This window comes from Typopeltis vanoorti, chromosome 3, assembly GCF_054136105.1.
Source record: "Typopeltis vanoorti isolate ZY-2024b chromosome 3, IOZ_Tvanoo_1.0, whole genome shotgun sequence".
Lineage (NCBI taxonomy): Eukaryota > Metazoa > Arthropoda > Arachnida > Uropygi > Thelyphonidae > Typopeltis > Typopeltis vanoorti.
This window is the reverse complement of record NC_143551.1, coordinates 85,827,940-85,845,811: the sequence shown is the minus strand read 5'-3', so window position 1 is coordinate 85,845,811 and position 17,872 is coordinate 85,827,940. Positions and strand designations below refer to the sequence as shown.

General features: G+C 34.0%; 1 protein-coding gene across 2 annotated transcripts in view; it reads left to right on the top strand.

The window, feature by feature from the left end:
- The window catches only part of LOC150108348 (uncharacterized), a 509,704-nt gene extending 492,279 nt beyond the window's left edge, over nt 1-17,425 (top strand). The window contains exons 18-19 of one of the 2 annotated variants that reach the window (XR_016548130.1): nt 5,867-6,551; nt 15,614-17,425. The gene's annotated coding sequence lies outside the window, so the exon portion shown is untranslated. Of the gene's footprint in view, nt 1-5,866; nt 6,948-15,613 lie in introns of those variants that run through there. The other variant, XM_090390709.1, reaches the window with a different exon arrangement.
- The last annotated feature ends 447 nt before the right edge of the window (nt 17,426-17,872 follow it).

Genomic DNA, 17,872 nt, shown 5'->3' with positions numbered 1-17,872 from the left:
ACTGTTAGCTGATATAATTAAAATCAGAATTTCAATTCTCTTAAAGTTAAACGTAAACATACTATTTATGTTTCTCTTTCTTACACTGCTATATGAATGTTGAACTTTTCCACTCATAGCAATTTACAATTCTGCAAAAATAATATTGTTAAAGTGATAAGTAATCTTGCAGCCATATGCTTTACAAACACCTACCAACTACTTACTAAAATAAAGAGCCAAAAGGCTTCATTTCGGCAATGCAAAATTATATAAATTAAGTGGATATTAAATTCAACATCATTTCAAAGCCAAATACAGAACCTATAAAAGTTTCGTGTGAAAATTGACCAGAGAGCTTGCAGGAATACACTGCTGCCATACTACGAGTTGCCCTAGCCGAACCTTATAGGAAGTGACGAACACTCAAAGCGCCCGTATATTTGCCTCCTATTAGTTCATTTTGATAGGGTTTCACTAGTCTGACAGCTTTTTCAACCTCATTGGTTTTCGTCAGAGACCAGGCAGAAACCTAAGAAAGCAAAAACTCTCAGTACTAAGGAACTTGAAGCGTCAGAGAGGTGTATTTTCCTCTGACAAAAACTAATGAGTTTGAAACTGCTGTCAGACTAATGAAACCTTATCAAAACGAACCAATAGGAGGCAAATATACGGGCACTTTGAGTGTTCGTCACTTCCTAGAAGGTTCGGCTAGGGCAACTCGTAGTTTGGCAGCAGTGTATTCCCGCAAGCTCTCTGGTCAATTTTCACACAAAACTTTTATAGGTTCTGTATTCGGCTTTTGAAATGATGTTGGATTTAATATCCACTTAATTTATATAACCTACCAAATATCTTTTAAAGTAATAATATTTATTTCATCACAAGGTAATCAAGGGGATAATGATTTGTAATATTCACAAACATATTTTAATGTTTAAAAAAAGCGTGCAACTTTTGTGGAAATTTTTCAAAGCAGGTCATAATACTGATAATCATTTTCTTTCTTATCTTTCTATTTGAATATCCTTTTTTCATTTTACTAAGGTTTTTTTTTTTTTTTTTTTTTTTTTTTTTTTTTGAGGTAGAATAAATTATGGAAAATGTCATTCTCAATGGTTTTCTGCTATAAGCTGAGCTACATGATTTTTTTTCATGAATGCTTCAAAAAATCTGCACTCTAAATTGCAGAAGTGGAAAACTTGCATGGTGCTTTGTAATTATTATTATTATTATTATTATTTCGGGCGACTCCAGGAGTCCTTAGACTCATCGAGGGAGGCCCTAAACATCATGTCCACACAACTATGTGATTACATTCTCACAGTATCTATCATACCCTGCCCTGAACTCGTTCACTGTCATAGCACCCACAACAGACTCTGGCAGCTTATTTACCACTCTAAAAGTAAAGAACCCAGCTCTAACAAACCTGCTAACCACACTCTTGCCCAGCTTCCATAGCTCCCCTAGTTCTCCCACCACCAGTCCTGATCTCAAAAATATCCTCTGAATTAATCCTATAGAATCCCTTTAGCAATTTGAATGTCTCAATCATATCTCCCCTCCTCCGCCTATCAGCTAGTTTCTGCAACCCACAAATCTTCAACCTGTTCTCATATGGTTCATTCCATAGACCTGTTATCATCTTAGTCACTCGCCTCTGGATCCTCTCCACCTCCTCCCCATCAAGAAGGAACCGAGGTGACCAAATCTGGGCACAGTAGTCAGGTCAGACCTCATCAAGGTCTTATCAAGGCTCTGTACTGAGCATTGATAAGACCTTGATGAGGTCTTATCAAGGCTCGGTACAGAGGTACAACTTGCTTGTCTCTGCTCGTCAAGGTATTTTTCAACAACCAAGTGAGTTAATGAGCTGATTTAGCTACTTTTGCAATGTGCCCCCTAAACTTCATCTCCCTATCCACCAACACTCCCAAGTCCCTGGCCTCATCAATCTCTTGGAGTACAGTTCCACCAATGTGGTATACTGCTGCTAATCTTTTCACCCCAAAATGCATAACCTTACATTTTGTCACATTAAATTGACAACCATTCTCCTTAGCCCAGAACTCCAATCTATCTAAGTCATCCTGCAAGACTTTGACAACTTCTGCATTCACTATTGCCCTACCCAACTTTGCATCATCAGCAAACAAATGAATTGTTCCACTTAGATCCTTCCCTATATCGTTAATGAACAGATTAAACAGCAGTGGTCCAAGAACAGAACCCTGCGGCACACCACTAGTCACAGGCCGTCTTTTGGACTCTACTCCTGAATAAACTACTCTTTGATATCTCTCCATCAACCAACCACCTATCCATCTCACCAACCCTATATCCATTCCCATATGTTGTAGTTTACGGATTAGTATTCCATGTGGTATCCTGTCAAACACTTTTGCCAGGTCCAGCAGTATCACTGTAAACCAATTTCCCTTATCCAGTTCAGCCGTCACCTTGTTATAAAACTTGAGCAAGTTACTGAAGCATGATCTACCCTTCACAAAGCCATGCTGTCCCCTATACAGTATCTCGTTTTCATCAATCCATTCCTGTATTTTTCCCTTGACTACTTTCTCCAAGACCTTGACAACGACTCCTGATATGCTGATCGGTCGGTAATTTGCAACTGTAGTCTTGGATCCTCCTTTATGCAGTGAAACTATTTTCCCCTCTTTCCACAGCTTCGGGACTAAACCAGACCCGAGACTCAGATTAAACAACATGGTCAAGGGCATTGGTAATTCTTTAGCCGCTTCACGCAAGATCCGTGCCGGTATACCATCCAATCCCACAGATGTGTTCACATTAAGGTTTTGTAATAGACTAGTCACCTCCACTTCATTCATCACTATTCCCGTATAAACTAATGATTCCTTCATTTTTTCAATGTCACCACCTGGATGATATGCTTTTGCAAAGTGCGCGCTCAGTAACTCCACTATATCGACTGATTCAGTGACCTCCTTACCATCATCATTCCTTAAAATCATTTTGCCATGTACAGTTTTTTTCTTGCTTGCAGCATATTGAAAGAACTGTTTGGGATTCTCTTTTGCTTGCAAAGCTAGTTTCCTTTCATAATCCGCTTTTGGTTTTTTTACCACACTCGTTACCTTTCTGGCCTGCACTTTATACCGTTCGTGTGCCTGCAGGTCACCCCTTTCTTTAAATTCCCTCCACAGTTGTTTCTTTTTTTGCAGCTCAAGCTTAATGGTGTTATTCATCCATTTAACCCCTACTTGTTTTACTATTCGGACTCTAGGTATACAATCAGCCATAAACTCCTGTAAATGCTCCTTGACCACTTTCCATGCTCTATCGACGTCCAGCCCTTGCAGTTGTACATGCCATGGCACTGATCCAAGCAAACTCCTAAGCTTGTCATACTTGCCAGCACGGTAATTCCACATATACCCTGTCTTAATCGGGTGGCAACATGGTCATATTCATTACAGTCAAATTCTCAGATGCTATTACCAGGTCAAGCACTCTCACACCCCTAGTATTTTCAATTACATGCTGTCTCAGATAGTTATCCCTTAATAATTGAATAAAATCCTTTTCCTTCCTCACATGTGTCCTCTCCTCCTTCCAATCAATGTTACCATAGTTGAAATCCCCCATAATAATTACCCTCCTTCCACTCATTTCATCAATTTCCCTATGCATACTATCTCCACCATCTATTCCATCACCTGGTCTATAGCAGCACCCAACTGTATATTTTATTCTGCCAGTCTCAATCTCACACCAAATAGCCTCAAATGAGCTCCTTTCACTATCCTGCAATACAACTTCAATTCTCCTTGGCTGCAGTTCATCAGCTATCATCAATAATACCCCTCCCCCCATTTTATTCTCTCTGTCCCTCCTAAACACACTATAACCTACACATTCTATCCCACTAACTATATCTTCTTCCGTCAGCCATGTTTCACTAATGCCAATAACCTGTGGCCAGGAAGAGCCAATCAAGGCCAAAAATTCTTCCTTCTTGTTCCTAATACTCCTGGCATTAGTATTCATGAAATGCAGTGATCCCTTAGTCCCACCCCTATACTGATGCGTTATTCTAAATGACCCATTCCCATTTTTTGTCCTTAGTGCTGGCTCGGGTACATTATATACATTCTTACACCCATCTGTCTCACTGATGTCTGCATATCCAATCCCCCCCCTCCTTGGTAGTTCTAGTTTCCCTGGTTTTGCACATCCATTTTCACTTCATTCAGCAACACTCTTTCCAGTCTCTGCACACCAAGTCCATTCAAATGCAGGCCATCCATCTTGTATAAGTCCTTTCGCCCTTCAAACTCATTCCACACGTCCACGAATTCCACACCACACCGTCTGCATAACCTACGCATAATGTCATTTGCGATTATGGCCCTCCTCCTAAACTCCTCTCTGTCATACCGCGGCAATAGACTAACCATTCTAACTCTGTCACTCTTTTCTTTCGCTACCTTTAACAATACTTTCAAGTCCTCTCTCGTAAAAAATTTATCACCTTTCAATTCATTCGTAGCCACCACAATTATTAATTCTTTCACCCTCTGTTTTTGCACTCTAATACTCTCACTTACATCCTTAAATTTCGCACCCGGTAAGTACGATTTAGTTACACTGCCATCTATCACCCCTCTTAATAACGAGTCACCATATAACACTCTTTCCTTCATTTCAGAAACTCTCTCATTCTTGCACTGTTTTTTTACGTTAGCCAAATCACTCTGGAAAGAGTTTTGCAGGTGATCTAATTGCCGCTGCGCATTTTGTATCACTGCACGCAACCTAGCGATCTCACTTCCTACAAATAATTCCTCATTATTTTTATCATTTAAACCATTTTCTCTCTCAGTATGGTTGCTTTCACTCTTTCTTAGATCACCACTCTCTCATTGCCATCTTGTACATCGCAATTCTCTATCAAGCCACTATTTTCACTCATATTCTGGCTTTCTTCAACCATAACTATCTCACAACCTGTCACATACTTCAACTCCTCACTTTGCTTACACTTTCTGCACATTCTCCCACCACTATCACTTTCAATCCAAATTCCAGCCTCATTCGGGAATGCATACATCCCACACACATCACATTGGACAAACTCTCTCACATTATAGTTTTTGAACAATGGCGTCGTATTTTTGGACGCCATTATCTTACGTCGCATTGGCGCCATATTCAAATCTATGAAACGTAACGTTTCATAGATTTGAATATGGCGCCTTATTCAAATCTATGAAATTTGAAAATTAAATAACGGAATTCACACCAAAATCCCACAGACACAACAAGCTACCAAAATTAGGCAATATTACGTTATGATTTTAACCTATATTCTAATTTTTACTCAAAATTGTACTTAGCTTTTGGGAGCTCTCTGAAAACACAACCATCCATCTGGCCCTCTAGCAGGCAATTCCTATCACCATGCAAGTGTATCAAAGTATTATCCAAGCATACTCATGCTTGAATACTAGGTATGTAATTCAGCCCATTATCATAAAAAATGGAAGCAGGAAATAAAATGCCTCCTCAGTCTCATTGTTAGTGCCATTTTAAACATACACCTGCAGTTGTTTATGATTTATAAACAATTTATTTTTATGGAATCAATATTTTTCTATTGTCTGTTTTAGAGAGTATACTTTTGTTATCACTTTTAAAAATATCTAATTAGGTTTGCTCTGCAGTTAGAACTATAATGCCATTCTATTGCCAAAATTCAGTCTTGAGACATCTCATAAAACTTTCAAATTATTTTTCTTAAACCAGTATCATTATTATTATTATTATTATGGTATTAATCTCTTCCATATTTTATAATGCTTGACTGATGTTTATGTTTTTTTTTTGTTTTATTTTGTAGATTTTTATAATATCCCAGGAAAGTGAATCTGCACAGAGTTTTTATATATTATGTGGATATTTCCAAACTTAAAAGGTTAGGAGAGGACCTATACATTTGCCAGGGCCTTCTTCTCTCCGTCTTCCCATTCCTTCTGCAGTTATAATGCAAAATAGGAAAGTACTGCAGTTTGGGAGCAATACTGTGAACCGAGTGGAGCTTATCTCTTTTGACTATTCACATTCAGTGCCATATTCTCGCAGTCCCAAAGAAAGTTATATGCATCCTCAGAAGCCATTGGCCTGTGCTGCATTATCAGCGAAAAAAGAAACAAGAAGAGGAGGAGGAATTGAAGGATACGTATGCAAGAAAGCAAAAAACTGCCATAAACTCCTAGTTTTACTGAACTTGTATGTACCTTGCTGTTACATAAAACAAAAGAAAAAATTATTTGGTGCTGTTTCAAGGTTTAGCATTTCCTATGTATAAAGTTGCACCAAATGGTGGATATCTTCACTCTTGCTGATTCTCCTAAAAATTTTCTTCTTACCTACCTTCTCTGTACAGAACCTGTTGTCTTGTATAATGTCTAAAGCTCATGATAACTGGATCAGTTTTAAATGTGGCCACTACATGATGATCATCCATCGTTATCATCGTCATCATCATCATTTGATTTCCTTCGAGAATTGTTTCATAGAGACCAGTAAGTTAAGCTGATTCTGATCAGATAGTGAATGAAAATTATGACCTGAAGGTTTTAATATTTAAATTGTAATATCACTATACACTATCCCTCACAATTTGAGTATACGTATTTTTACAGGCAATCTTAGTTACATATTTCATCTTAATATCATGATACCTAAAGTTAATTGACTGCTATTTTCTTTAAGCACAGAAAAGAATTCTTTAAGAAGATATACAAATTATAAGAAGTGACTCTGTAACTTATTTTTTTAAATAACAAAATAGTAGGATCAGTATACTTTCTCTTTTAACTATATTTATTGAAATAAATATTTGAATGTTTTTAAATAAGATGAAATGACTTTTTCATAATTTGCAATTTTTATACTAGAGAATTTTATAATAATGACTGCTGAGATTATTTATTCACATAGATTTTCAAAGTACATTATTACTACTTGGCTCCTTTTGTAAGTGAGATAGATAAACAGATATAACACTGAGAAAAACTGAAACAGTGTAGGAAATGAAACAAAAAACTTCAGGATGATTCGTTACTCTTTTTCGCCACACACAAACACATACACACATGCATCATGATTTAGCAACACTACATATAATTTGAGCATGTTAAAATTACTATGCATATAAACTGATTCATGTGCCAAATGCTTCAGAAATTAGCATCAGAAATTGCAAATTCATAAAATAGTTAATATGTTTGTATGACATTAACAGGTCTCATAATTTAGTTACCTTTGAAGATAATATTTATAATTCAAATTACAAGATAATTTTTGGTAAAATATTACTCTACAAAGTTTAATTTTCATACCAAAAATATTTCTGATATTTCTACATGCTTAAATACAAGGAAACAAAAATAGCTAGAGAAGTTTTTTAAAAAAAGGCTTATGCCATTTCTGATATAAAATTTCATAATCAAATGGGGTCCACAATCTTTTTGGCATGAATTTCATCAGTTTAGCAGTTATACTGTCTTTTACATTCTTATTCACTAAACATGAATTTTAAGGTGTGCATCTTTATCTTCAGTTTAAGTACTATAATTTTTGAAAATTCATTTATATGTAGGAAACTTTTCAGTGATTGATGATCATGATCTCTGTGTTTTGAAAACAGCCACCTTTAATACAATTCATACTATTATTGTCCTAGAACAATACTTCATAATAGTCATCTGTTCCACTCAGGAAACGAACAACGTGGGTTAGCTTAGCCTACCACTTTTTTTTAATACCCTTTCTTTCATAGTTACATGGTGATTGGCACTCTTTATAATAAAATTATCAAGAAAACTACCATGTTCATCATCATCAAATTCCTCATTTGTACCCTCAAGGGGTGTACACGATATGATAGTACTACATGAAAAATTTACATCATTACTAACTTCCTATCTACAATTTTCCTCCAAATCAATCTGTTACTTTTCGAGACTCCAATATTATCAGATCTTATATTTCTATCATCTAAGGCACTTTGTACTGTATCAATCCACATATATCTTGGTCTTCCTCTGTGTTGTTTTCCTGTCAGCCTGCAGAAAACACTTGTTTTGCTAATCTTTCCTCGCACATTCTGTTTAAGTGACCATACCACCTGAGATTAGTTCTGTTAACGCATTCCTGGATGCTGACAATGTCAAGTTCGTTCCTAATATCCTCATTTTTAATATGATATTGCCATTGATGCCATCTGTTCAAGCCTCTAATCTTTCTCAGGACTCTCATATCTGCAGTCTCTAGCCTTTGGTCAAGTGTTTTACTTCTCACCCAGCTCTCAGATCCATAAGTTAAAACTGGTTTGAACACTGTCTTGTATACAGCTAAATTAGTGTTCTGACTAATTTCTCTCTTATTCCATATGAATTTATTCAATTGACTTCCTACCATACCATACCAGCTTTGTTGATTCTGTTGTCTATTTCCATATTTAATATACCATCTTCAGTAAAAATCAGGCCTAAGTAGCTGAAATGTTTTACTTGTTCCACAGGTTCTCTGTTCAGAACACAGTTGACATTTTCAGTGATTCTACCTATTTTCATTGTCTTTGTCTTTTTATTGCTGACCTTCATACCATATCTATTACAACAGTTATTCAATTTAGTCAGGGAATCTTGCAAACTTGTAGTGGATTTATTTAGAAGTATAGCATCGTCCGCATAAAGCAAAGAGCTCACATTAACATCTCCAATTCTGATATCATGTTTAATACCACTTTCCTTCATAATGTGATCCATATAGATAATGAATAACAGAGGGGATAATGTACATCCTTGTCTCACACCAGATTTAACATTAAACCATCTTCCTGTACTTCCTTCAATTCTAACTGCTGACTTACAACTCAAATAAATACTTGATATAAAGGCATTATATCAAGTATTGCTTGATATAATGCCCCATTGACACCATATAACTGTAGCATATTGAAAGCTTCTCTCTTGGCACCTTGTCATATGCCTTTTCCAGATCAACAAAACTTAAATGCAGATCTTTGTTATATCCCCCATGTAATTGCCATGTTTGAGTAATAATTTCAGTTTAATATAAACCAAAATAATTATCTGATGCTTCAATGTTCGTATCAAGGTCATTATCTGGAATACACACACACACACACACACACAGAGACAAGCTATATTACAAATACATGTAGTAAGCTAAAATAACACTAATTTGATCAGCCATAAATTCTACTGGACTGACTTCAGAAAAAAAAATATTAATAATAAATGAAAAATAAAATAAAATAAAACCCTATATCAAAGGTACAGACCTGTTATGTTTGGCTAGAGACTACTTGTTGATAAATTAAAATAAAACAGTACAGGTAGTGGCCAGTAAATAAAATAAGAGCTGAAATTATTGCTTAGAAACCTAAAATGAGGGTGGAATGCAATGAACAAGTTCTTTTCTAATCAATTTGGTGTAGAGTTTTAAGAATGTGATCAGAGAGATCGGCTTTACAAAAATTGTTAAATTTAATGTGCTGTTTGGGTTCTTTTTTTTTTGATCAGAATCATACATCCTGTTTCACCAATATAAAGTAAGTTGCAGGAGCAATGGATTCATTATATCCAAATGTGGGCCGGGTGGTGGTGGTGGGGTCCTTGGAATTTGTTTTTCAGTTTTGTAGGGGATTTATAGAAAGCATTAAGGTTTTAACTGTGTAGCATTCTATTTATCTGATATGCCTTTAATGTATGGAATGAAATAATATAGATCAAGTAAAACTTGATCTATATTATTTCTAATTTTACATGTAGTTTTGTGAAGAATTTTATTATTATTATTACCCAAAACCCCATGGAGTCAAAGACTCATCTAGGAGGTTATCATACACACAGCTCATCATACAGTGCTTTAAACACACTCATATTCTCTGCAGACACCACACTCTCAGGCAAGGCATTCCAATCATTCACAACTCTGCATGGAAAAAAACCTGCTTCTCACTCCCCTACTCTCACACCCTCTTTATACAGTTTCCAGGGATGACCTCTGGTTCTCCTGTGATCTCCCACTATTTTCTGTAGAACCTCTCCAGAATTGATTCTATAACAACCCCTTAATAACTTGTAGATCTCTATCATATCTCCACCTTCTTTCTCCTGTCCACCAGACTCTGCAAATTGCATCTTCTCAATCTTTCCTCATACTCGACATTCCAGAGGTTAGAAACTACCTTAATCAGTCGCCTCTGGACCTTTTCCAACATCTCTTCGTCCTTCTGAAAACCAGGTGACCAAATCTGGGCACAGTAGTCCATGTGAGGCCTAATCAAAACCCTATACAATGGAACAAGAATCTCCTACTTCTACAAGCCAGTGTCTTCTGCATCATTCCTAGAAGCCTTTGTGTTGTCTTCACAATTTTGGCAATGTGTCCCCTATATTTCTGATCCTTATCCACTATCAACCACCAGAACTCTTATTTCCTCCACTTTCGATAATATATCCTCACCAAGCATAAATTCTGCATCCCATTTTTGTTTTCCAAATTTTAAAACCTTACATTTTGCAACATTGAACTCACATCCCCATTCCCAATCACTAGGAGGTACCAACTTTGCATCATCTGCAAACAACTGAATATCTCCATCCAAATCTTCATCAATATACAAGTTAAACAGCAATGGCTCTAAAACAGACCCCTGAGGTACACCACTAGTAACATTCCTTTTCCTGGATATCGCTCCCCCATACACAACTTGTTGATACCTATCAGATAGCCAGTCTCTGATCCAATGCACCAATCTAATATCCAATCTGCTCTAGTTTGACTGTCAACCTATCATGAGGTACTCTATCAAAAGCCTTTGCAAAATCCAAGTATATTACTGTGTATCCTTCTCCTCTGTCCAAGGAAGCAGTCACTTTATTATAATAACTAAGTAGATTACTAAAACACGACCTCCATTTAGCAAATCCATGCTGTCCATGAAAGATAATACCATTGTTGTGAATCCAATTCTGAATTCTAGCTCTCACAAGCTTCTTCAACAACTTCACCACAACACCTGACATCACAGATAGGCCTATAGTTTGATGCTTAGCTCTATCACCTCCTTTATGAAGTCGCACAATCTTGCCCTCCTTCCACTCCTTAGGAACTTGACCCAGTTATTGATGGTATTTTTGCTGTAGCTGTTACTTATAAACATATTGTTAATCATTTGTAATTCATGCTTAAGAGCTTGCTCATTAAAACAAATTGTTATTGCTCTCTTTTTGGGGGTGTTAATGACTCAAAGTTTTTATGAAGGATGATGATGAAGGTAAGAGTTGACATGTATGTGTCGGCCAATGTGACAGCATGCTTGCCAAACATCCTGAGCCACCTGAACAAACACTATGGACAAATGAAATTTACCACTGAAATTTAAAACCAAAACTCATTTCCACTTCTGGATACACTTGTCATACATCTTTCCTCATGCAGTCTATCCTTCACTGTCTACCACAAGCCCACACACATATCAGGCAATACATATACCACCATCTCCACCCTTCACAAAAACTGGAGTCAATAACACCCTCAAAAACAAAGCAATTACAATTTGATGCTTTTTTTTTTTCACCAAAGGTCAGGACAGTAGTGTTTAATGATGGACTAAATGAGTGTCACTTTAGCTTATTATATGTATTTGTAATGTATATTGTCAGTTTGTGTGTGTGTGTTCTCCAGAAGATGATCTTGATATGGAGGTCAAAATATCAGGTAATTAAGTTTTTTTTTTTTTTTTTTTTTTTTTTAAGTTTATATTAAATTGAAGTTATTACTCTAACACAATAGCTGTCTCTATAATTTTATTATAATGAATATTAAGAGTTTATATTCTTAAAAGAAGCCGTATAATAATAACTTCATAATTTTAATTATAACTGGACTTTGGAGCATAAGGCATAATAGAATCTTATGGTGGAAGTATAAAATATAAAATTCTTTTTATATTTTTTTCAGGAAGAATGAAAATAAATAAACTCATTTGATGCTTTAGTCTTAAGCAAGTTAGTTTTGATTATTGACATATTGATGAAGTGACGATGCAGTAATAACTGAGTTATTACTGCATTCATGCAAAATTTTAAGTTCTAACTTAAAATTAGTTTCTATTTACTGCATCTGTAGGTATTTCATATTCTCCAAAAACGCTTTTGACTGAAAGGAACTATGATGACTTGTGCAAATTTAACATCAGTTTCTAAATTAAAATAAAAAATACTAAAAATGTCTAGATTCAGAGAACAAGCAAGCATGTTTTGCATGCTTATTTATGATATGCACACATGGATGATTTAGATTATAATAAGGTCATGTGGCGAGTTCTCCACATGAGATTTCTGGACAACTTGTCTGTTTTGTGAGGAAAGAAACCTTTCTGCCTCTTTATTAAACCAGCTAGGTAATACAGATTCAGTTGAGAAGTCCTATCTAAATATTCCTTGCATTTTTTTAAATTTTTCTAGCTTTCCTTTAAGAATCTGTGATGATCAAGAAAAGAAACTGGTGATAAGATGTTTAAATTCTTATGTAGTTATAAAAGAACAGCAACCTTTAGAAGAGTGAAAGCTTATTTAACTAATCTCATTCATAACTAATCTCAATAACATTCAAAATATAGTGTGCCCTCCCACGATGAGTCCTTGGATTCCCTGGAGGTGTCACTTAATAATAATAATAATAATAATAACATTCAAAATCTTGTTCTGACAAGACACACCATATTGATGTTTTGATCATTTGCCAGAATGTTATGTATAAAATATGATATATGAATGGAGGAATGAATGCAATGTGTTTTATTATTTAATGAATCTATATCGAAAGATTTATAAATGATAAATAATAATGGATAACAGCAGACCCACATTGTCATCACTTTTGATTGTTCATATTCATGGGGCTTCCAGCTATTTTACATAGTGTATTTGAGCTGATTATCTCATAAAATGATATTTGTTCAAGTCTTTCAAGACATTGTTCATGATGGCTTGTATTTCTAAGAGAAGCAAATGATATTAGCACTTTAGGAACTGCAACTTCATTCTAACACACTCAAGTTCATATTGCAAAGCTGTAGTTGCTGTTATATGCCATCTAGATTTCCAACTTATGAACATAGGTTTTCCATTTCACTCAGTCTCTTCCTTCAGCAGTTGTAATTTCATTTGGTAAGTTCCCTGTGTTGTCCATCCAACCCTTTTATCTTTTCCTTCTCGTGCCCTCAACCTTCCCAAATATAATTGCTTTTACCAATTATTCATATGCTTGCATAATATGTCAGTACATTAACTTCTATTTAGCATTCAGTGCTTCCAAGGAGCATTCTGTCTTTATATTTTTTTTCTAAAAGTTTCTTTTTAGTCATTCTTGCAGTCTGAAATTCTTAATAGTCTCCTCCACATCCATACAATTACGAATGAAAAGACCATCAATCTTTTGTGGTCTTACTAACATTTATATCTTTCATAATTTTTGTCAAGTTTAACATGGCTTTTTGCTCCATAGCTATCCTTTTCTTTTATATTCATCTTTATTTCTTCAAAAAACATTATTTCTTATTCCAGACCCTAGTAAATCACAACTTTCAACCACTTTAGTTTAATATCCCTCAATTATAAATTCATCCAAATTGCCACAAGCCATCACATCAGTTTTACTGATATTTAAATTGAGCCCAGATTTTTTGCTTTCCCTGTTTAATAACACAATCAACCCTCTCAAGACCTTTTCAATTTCTGCTACGAGGGTTATATCATCTAAATATCCTAAATTATTTATTTTTCTGCCTCCATTCTTAATTCCTGCTGGGTCTTTAGCCATTCTCATATTTATTATAAATGTTAAAAAGCTAGAGCAGCAGTATACATCTCTATCTCACCCATTTTTCAGCTTCAGTTGAAAAGCCCATATAAATTCCCTGCATCCCTTTTGCATTTTTCAAGATTTCTTAGCCTTTCTTTATAGAATCCATGATGACCAAGAAAAAAACTGGTGGTTAGTTTAGAGTGAATTTTGGAGTGAATGCTTATTTCACCTTCATAATTAATCAATACTATGTTCACACAGTCTTCAGTAAAACAGACACTGTCGATTTCTCTTAAGACCAATTTTGCTGAAATGGTTTGGTTGTCACAGTTCTCTGTCTGATGAAGAGAATTATATGCTCAGATATTCCCATTGCTCTCATCACATTCCAGAGTATTATGATCAACACAATCCAATACTTTCTTATAATCGATAAAACAGTTGAGTACTTCTTTTTGAAATTCTTTTGTTCTTTCCATAATCCATCTCCTGTTCACTATCTGTTGACAGATTTCAATAAATATATTTAATACTTCCTTCTCAGCTTCTCCCAACAATTCCGCTGACACTCCATAACTCCAGAAGATTTTCCTTTTGGAAGTTGCCCACCTTATTTTTCATTATCACATATTCCTCAACAAATTCTCACCTTTCAAATTCTCTTCAGTACCTATCTCTTTCTTATACAAATCCTCTATGTGCTCTTTGTGTTTGGTGAAGTCCATGTATGCAATCTTCTTTTATTGTTGAAAGTAAGTATTTGCAATAAAGAAATTGTTCTTGAAACAAAATTCTAATATCCTTTCTCCTGTTTCATTCCACAATCCTAAACCAAATTTTCCAGTGTTGCCTCAGTCTTCTTTTTCCTCCCATTTATACGTTCCATTCTTCCAATATCAATAGAAGAATTTCTTCACATGTACTATTGCTAAGCAGGAGTATATGTTATCAAAATCTTCAGTTAGTTGTGACAGATAGTCATAATTATTGAAAATGGCTGTGTTAGGCAACATAATAACAAAAAGTATCCAAGACTACTTTATTGGCCTGTACAGCCAGTGTACTATATGGCAAACATTATGAAAGTTTAATTTGATTATAATTTTAATATATATTTTTAAAATGACCATTTCTCTTTTATTATCTTTCTTTGTTTTAAAGGCCCTTTTTCAATATATAATAGCCTAAAATATAATATGTGTTCACATTTTACCTTGATGAATTGAATCATAATGTTTATTTTTGATTATAAATTTTTAAATACCCATTACTTTTTATCCATCTGTCTTTTTTTTTTAATAGTCTAAATCTGATAACATTTTTTCATATCAACCTTATGTTGATTAAAATTGTTATGTTAAAAAAAATTATTATTCTAAATTTAAAATGCACCTCATACATAATGTCCGAAATAATGAACCTATTCGAATATTTAATTTTTTACAATGATAACACAACTAGTATGTAATTTTGAACTTAGCAATTTTCAGCAAAAATTTATATCATACATAAATGCTCTTGCTCAATTTCTCATAATAAATAGATGACACATGGATTTAATCTGTATAGAAATTATCAGGAACAATGATCTCTTGCTAATTTGTATATAAAGTATATACAAATTAGCAAGGGATCAGAATTGTTTGATGACTAAATATCATTCTTTATTACAATAAATTACTTCTAATGAATTTATATTCAGTTGTTACTTACAAAAAAATTTAAATCTTCTTTCCAGTTTATCAGATTTGAGGGCTATGATGTTCAGATATCAGATTTACCTGCTGGTCTCCTTTTGCATTATAAGCTTCCTATTATTTTATTTATTTTTTTTTTCAGTTTTATGTAATATAAATAATTACCCATTGACAGTCCTGTTTTTTGTTATTCTGTAAAATAGTGTGCATTAACAGCTTACCTTTCTACACATTCTGCTACCTATATATTTTGTATCAATTTAGAAATAATTTTCTCTTTGAATGTTGATATTTAGCATTTGCCTCAGAACTATGCAATATTGGAGCACCTTAAAGTGATGAGGCACTGAAATATCAGAAAGTGAGTGCCATCATATTCATCATCATCACATTTTTTTTAGCCCTTGGTTGTATTTGTCACTAGTCTCTGAATCTGCTTATATATATATGTATACAAACCTAATAAATTAAGAAATTATATATAGCTATATATAATATATATATATACATATATACTTATATAACTGTGATTGTATTCCCAATAAAAGAATGATTGTTAAGGCATATATCATACTACTTAATTATGTCTGTTAATTTTTCTTTACAATAGTTAAATTAGTATAGTTAGATTTATGTTGCTAGTTTAATTTTGATATCCTAATTTAATCAGTTAGCAGTCATCAAAGAAGCAATACATTCATGATAACTACCTGTTTTCATCTAACAGTCAACTTTTAACTTTTCTGATTGTGTTCTACTATTAAGTTCTAAATATATAAATATAATGGCAATAAATAAAGATCAGTTGAAAGCCAGTATTTCAAATCATGAATTGTAATGATAATTAAAGTGTTTTTTTTTTTTTTAGTAGATATGTAGAATGAATTGCGAAATTGGTGAAATGTGCCTAGTAAAGAAGCACAATGTTATAACTTTTATAGCTTTTATTCTCTTAAAAATAGCGTGTATGAAATGTGGATAAATAAATTTACAACTGATTTCTCTAGTCATATATCAAAATTAGAAACAAATAGTTTTTGTTCTGAGAGGAGTCTTTAGTCATATTTTCCAGAGGTGTTGGTGTTTTGCACAATTAATTTTTGTATTTTAACTTTTCAGAGGAAAACTCCAGCACCCTCTGAATTACTCACAATACTCCCCTCTCCCCCACTCTTTTTATACTCATTGGATACTTGTTATTATCAAGATAACTTGTCTTAATATTTGAAAATCATCTAAAGAAGTTTGTTGTGAGACATCCACATGTGTAATATATGTATAATTTTGTGTGTGTTCAAGTTATATATTTCACCCAGTCTATATCTGGAACAGCTGATACTTTTATAAAGAATAAAGGATCAGAACATATAATAAGGCCAAGCCACCTCAAAACTGTTTAGTTTTTCCTTTGTTGTTTTTTACTCCTATAGGCTCAAATTCACTTAAATAGATGTATTTTGCCTATATTGAAGCTCTTTATTTTCTATTAGAAGTTTGGAAAATTACATTTTAAATCTTTCTAGTCCAAGTAATCCCTAATACTATGAAAAAGATTATCCTGCTTTGAATTTTGCTTATAATTTTTGAAATATGTACATTGTCTTGTAAACCTCCTTTTTGTAGAAATAGTTTTAAGTGTTTTGAAGTTTAAACTGAGTAACAAAAGTTAATTGAAAAACTGAAGCAGTCCAGTGATTCTGTTATCATTTTAAGAACAAAAAAAAAACAAACAAAAAATGAGAACTGTTTGTATCTGTATAGATAACTGGTATTTTCCAATGTGTGCCTAAATTGTGATTTCTCCCATTGTATTTGTTATGATTAACATTCACCATTTCTTATCTTTTCACATAACCAAATAAATGGACCGAAGTATCACATAGATGCTGGACATCGCATGTCTGTTGAAATGAAAATACTGTTTTCCAAATTATTTGACATAACCATTGAATATATATTCATTGCAAGAACTTCAAGCATCTTTGGATAAATGCTTGTACTTTCTTATATCTCAGGTACTAGTACTACTACTTCCATCTGCTTACTTGGCAATAGTGTGTTCCAGATTAATGGGTTAAATGTTGATATGAGATACTCCAGTTAACTGTGATTACAGATGTTAAGTGATAACTTTTAATTGTATAATGAAATTAGGTTACTATAGTGTTTTGACAGATTCAAAGCAATTATTATTTGAGCAGTAATGATTATATGTGTTCGTTTATACTGACTATACTAGGGTTTCTACACATGCTGGACCTAAACCTCCCAAAAACCCACATGTGATTAAGAAAAGGAAG